Source organism: Ornithorhynchus anatinus, chromosome 4, assembly GCF_004115215.2.
Source record: "Ornithorhynchus anatinus isolate Pmale09 chromosome 4, mOrnAna1.pri.v4, whole genome shotgun sequence".
NCBI classification, from domain to species: domain Eukaryota; kingdom Metazoa; phylum Chordata; class Mammalia; order Monotremata; family Ornithorhynchidae; genus Ornithorhynchus; species Ornithorhynchus anatinus.
Window position 1 is genome coordinate 66,273,915 of NC_041731.1, and position 5,878 is coordinate 66,279,792.

Below are 5,878 nucleotides of genomic sequence, written 5' to 3' on the forward strand. Positions count from 1 at the left end.
CAATCAAAGTCATTCAGCAGGCAAATGGTGAAGCTGAAATTAAATTCCAGGTCCTCTGACTTCCAGAAGGACTCCTCACTCTATCCTATTTCTCCTACATGTACTACACAAACCCATCCTTGACACCTGCTTGTTCTTTTCCTGGACCCCACGATAGCTGGCAACATTAACCAAATGATTTCCTTTGCTCTTTCTACTCTCCAGCTCCGCAGCCCCATTTACCCCTTCTGCACTTCTTCCCCATGGACTCCCTTGCCCAACACAGATGGAGAGTTTTGGGTATTTGCTTTGTTGCCCAGGAAAGGGAGACTTAATTCACTCCACTCTGGTGTGTGCAGCTCTCTAAGACATTACCATGTCTCCCTGGGAGGGTAGGGCTGGCAGAGAAGCAACATGACCTAGTAGGTCAAGCATGGGCCTGGAAGTCAGAAGGACCTGGGTTCAAACCTTGGCTCAGCCACTTGTCTGCTCTGTGACCTTGGGCAAGTCATTTCACTTATCCATGCCTCAGTTACCTCATCTGTAAAATGGAGATTAAGAGTGTGAGTCCTATATGGGACAGGGATTGTGTCCAACCCAATTACCCCAGCACTCAATACAGTGCCTGACTCACTAAGAGCTTAAATACCACAATTATTATTATCTTTCCTGTTTTCCAGAAAAAGTGTTTTTTTCTCAGGAGAAGGCATAAGCTATTTTTTAAATTTATTTGAGGCGTTGCACCCTGAGCATGTTATTTCTTAAGAAAATCAGACCCTCCAGAGGGCATAATGTCACCACTCTGCATGGATGAATAGCAGAGGATCCCAAGCTAGGGCTGCTGAAGTCCGGGTCACTTAACAGTGAGTGGTTAACTGCTCTAGGGAACTGTGGGGGATCTAGAAAATGATTCCAGTCCTGGGTGTCCTCCCTTAAATCCCTATATAGACTGTAAGCAGTCTGTTGTGGTCAGGGAATGTATCTACCAACGTTGTTGTGCTCTCCCATGCAGTGTGCTGGACACAGTCAATGTTGAATCAATACCATTGATTAATTGATCGGGCTACAGCTGGTTACTGCTAGCCAGAGGAGGGGGCAGGTTGGAATAGCTCTGAGGCTTTCCTCAAGAGGCTTCTGACTCAAGTTGGAGGTTTGGGTGTGGTGGGGAAGGAGTGAAGTGTGCACTGACTCCCTGAAGCCCTTCCTCCACCTTCTTCCTCCCTGCCCTAGACTGGATGCTTTTCATTGTAGAGTTGCAGCTCCTCTGATCCATTCATTCATTCATTCAATCGGATTTATTGAGTGCTTATTTTGTGCAGAGCACAGTACTGAGAAGCAGCGTGACTTAGTGGAAAGAACATGGGTTTGGGAGTCAGACTGTGAGCCCCATGTGGGACAACCTGATAACTTGTACCTATTCCAGCACTTAAAACAGTGCTTGGCACATAGTATGTGCTTAACAAATATCATTATTGTTATTATTAAGCCCTTGGGAGAGTGCAATACAACAAATACATTCCCTGCCCACAGTGAGTTTATAGTCTAGGGGTGACTACCTTCTAGCACCACCTTGCTCCCCTGAAAAATATTGTGTTTTCCCTGGGGGTGAGCCCAGTGAGGGGAGGAGAAAATGTATTGAGTGCCCAGTGGTAGCCCTGTACTAAATGCTTGGGAAAGTATAACAGAAGTGTGAGATACACCCCTTGCCTATGGTCAGACAGGGGAGACAGACCTAAAAATATTTATTGAGTAATCAGAATAATTGACATACATACATACATACATTCAGGAAGGGCAGGAAATAATTAAAGTCTAGAGATAGCAACTGGGCTGATATGACTGGGGAATTGCTAGAGAAAGTGGGATTTAAAAATGTACTTACTGAAGGCTTAGAACATAGTAAGCACTTAAATACCATAAAAACAAAATAAAAAACTGTTGCATTATACTCTCCTGAGTGCTTAATACAGTGCTCTGCTCACCATAAGCACTCAATAAATACCATTAATTGATTACTCCCAGACACACTAGCTTTCCACAAACCCTCCTGCATACAGTGGAGCAGCCTGATTCAGTGGAAAGTATGGCAGCATCAAGAGCCTTTGTTCACTATTTTCTGTGACCAATTTAGAAACAATATCTCTAGGAACTGTTTTTTTCCTTGGTTTCTCTTCCTGTTTCTGGGTCTGTTTCCCCATCTCAGGCCTATACTACCCAGTTTTGGTATTTATGATAAAGAGTCATCACATTCTTACAATCCCCTGCTTGTGTGCTCTCCTTCTTCATTTCCTCAGCCTTTCAGAGCTGTTCCAAGATAGCCAGACACTGAATTCTCCCATTTTTTCAGTCTTTTCCTTGCATTTGTTCAATCTGTTCATCGCATCAGCTTCTCTCTCCACCCTGATGATGATGATGGTGGTGGTATTTGCTAAGTGCTTACTATGTGCCCGGCACTGTACTAAGCACTGGGGTGGATATGAGCAAATTGGGTTGGACACACTCCCTGTCCCACATGGGGCTCACAATCTTGATTCCCATTGTCCAGATGAGACCCAAAGAAGCGAAGAGACTTATCCAAGATCTCATAGCAGACAAGTGACGAACTGGAATTAGAACTCACGTCCTCCTGATTCCCAGGTCTGTGCCCTATCCCCAAGGCCATGCTGCTGCCCCTTCTAGTTCTCCCAACCCTGAAGCCCATCGGCTGATCTAGAGGGATGGACAGGGCCTGGAGTGGGGAACCAGAGCCAGTGTGGTAGGATCCAGCTGCCATTCAACTCCTAACTGGCTCCTGCTACTAGGACCACACTGCGTGCTATATTCATGCTCTCTGGCCTCCTCCCTCCTCCTCCTCATTGCCACCCTCAGGTCGATGCCTTCTGCACCACCTGTAAACCCAATTGCAAACCCTTCCCCAGGGCTTCTCTCTCCAGGGGCATACAGATGGGCCATTCCTGGCACCACATTACATTTCCACCGTTGCTACCTCCTGGGGAGGAGGGAGTGGGAGCAAGGTAGGGAGAGGCTCCAAATGATCTCTAATTAAAATATGCATGAGATGGGATAGGGGTCAGAGATGAGAAGAGGACTCCTTCCTGGCCCTAAAGACGAGTTGCTTTCAGCTTTACCTAGATGATATCTCCCCTTGGATATCCCACCGACATCTCAAACTTAATATGTGCAAAACAGAATTCTTTATCTTCCCACCCAAACCCAGTCCTCTCCATCCTCATTATCATCACTATGCTCCCTGTATTACAAACCTGTGGACTTGACATTATCCTCAACTCACCTGTCTCACCCAACACACATATTCAACTGGTCACTAAATCCTGTTGGTTCCATCTTCACCAAAATTATACATATATATATATATATAATTTATATATATATAAAATCGCCAAAATCCTCTCTTTTCTCTCCAAATTACTACTGCTGATCAAAGGACTTATATCCCACCTTGACCACTTCATTAGCCTCCTTGCTGATTTCCCTGCTTCCTGTCTGTCCCCACTCCAGGCCACACTTCACTCTGATGCCTAGATCATTTTTCTAAAAAAGCAATTCAATCTATATTTCCCCACCCCTCAAGTTGTTACCATTCACCTCCACAGCAAACAGAAACTCCTCACCAACGACTTTAAAGCAAATCGGCTCACTCTCTATCTTACCTCCCTGACTTCCTACTACAACCTAGCACTCTAACTTTGCTTCTCTAATGCCAACCTACTTACTATACTTCAATCTCATCTCTCCTACCTCTGACCCTTTGACCACATCCTGGAACTCCCTCCACCTTCATATCTGTCTATTACATCTCCAAGAGGTCTTCCTCAACTAAACCCTCATTTTTATTCATTCAGTTGTAATTGTTGAGCACTTACTGTGTGCAAAGCACTAAACTAGGTGCTTAAGCACGGTAGTTTCCCCTACTCCCTCTCCTTTCATCACCTATGCACTTTTTTAATAGTATTTGTTAAGTTGTTACTACACAGCGAGCACTGTTTTAAGTGCTGGGGTAGATACAGGCTAATTAGGCTTGATATATTCCCTTTCCCACATGGTGCTCACGGTCTAAGTAGGAGGGAGAACAGGTATTGAATCCCCATTTTCCAGTTGAAAAAAGTGAGGCCCCGAGAAGTTAAGTGACTTGCCCCAAGTCACACAGCAGGCAAGTGACAAAGCCAGGATTAGAACCCCAGAACTCTGGCTCTCAGACTGATGATTTATCCATTAGGCTGTTCTGCTTTCTACGATAATAATAATAATAATGTTGGTATTTGTTAAGCGCTTACTATGTGCAGAGCACTGTTCTAAGCGCTGGGGTAGACACAGGGTAATCAGGTTGTCCCACGTGGGGCTCACAGTCTTAATCCCCATTTTACAGATGAGGGAACTGAGGCACAGAGAAGTTAAGTGACTTGCCCACAGTCACACAGCTGACAAGTGGCAGAGCTGGGATTCGAACTCATGAGCCCTGACTCCAAAGCCTGTGCTCTTTCCACTGTGCCACGCTTCACCCCTCAGCACTTTAACATATATCAGTGATTTATCTTATGTGTCTCCTGCTCTAGGTGTAATCTAGGGAACTCTGTTGAATTGTAGGTTTGTATTGCTCTGCATATGTGTGCACAGTAAATATCACTAATTGATTGACTGTGGGCTCTGCAGTATGCCCAGTAGACTAACGTTCTCCTGAAAGCTGATCCAAGTCCAGGGATGATGCTCCCCTTTCCTCCATGGAGGTCTCAAGGCATGAAGTCTCAGATGAGTGGGGTTTAAGGGTAAATTCATTCAATATTTATTGAGCTCTTACCACTGTACTAAGTGTTTGGGAAAGTACAACAATAAACAGACATTTCTTGCCCACAATGACTTTACAGTCTAGACCTCATTAATGCCCTCATACATCCACACCTAGCAAACTCTAGGACTATGAAGCACAACTCAAACAAGAACTCCTTGATATTGGCTTTAAAGCTATCCATTGCCTTGCCCACTCCTACCTCACCTTCCTTCTCTCCTTCTTCATTCAAGCCCGCACACTCTGCTCCTCTGGTGCTAACCTTCTCACTGTGCCTCCATCTCACCTGTCTTGCCACCGATCCCTGGTCCACATCCTAACTCTGGTCGGGAACACCCTCCCTCCTCCAATCCACCAGAAAATCACTCTCCCCCAACTTCAAAGCCCTATTGAAGGCACATCTCTTCCAGGAGGCCTTCCCAGACTAAGCCCCACTTTACCTCAACTCCCATTTCCTTCCATGTCACCCTGACTTGCTCCCTTTGCTATTCCTCTCCTCCCCGCCCCACAGTTCTTATTTATATATGTATTTATTTATATTTATGTCTCTTTACTTGTATTAATGTCTGTCTCCCACCACCAGATTGTGAGCCCATTATTTCTCTCCCATTATCATCTATTTGCTGTATTGCATTTTCCAAGCACTTAGTACAGTGCTCTGTACACAGTAAGCGCTCAATAAATATGATCAAATGAATGAACTCTTCCTCATCATTCTGTCCCAACTTACTAAGTAGTGAGGGGTTTTACACTGAATCTAGACACAGTCCCACACTTGCCTTCAAAACCAAGTAGACAACTTGACATTTTAGAATTTTAAATTTAGAACTGATTGCAGAAATCAAATGTCCACATCAGAAAGTGCAGTTTCATTTCTCACCCATACCCATCCTTTGAATCTAGATCATCCTTACTATTGCATAAAAGGTAAAAGAAATACTGAAGTGAAGAATTTTCTTTCCATTATACTGCTACCGGATTGCACAATCTCAGCTAAGCACAATGGAGTGGCTCGGATCTAAGGTCATGTGAGGATGCTGGAGGCCATTTTGTACAATGGTATTTGTTAAACTCTTATTATGTACCAGGCACTGT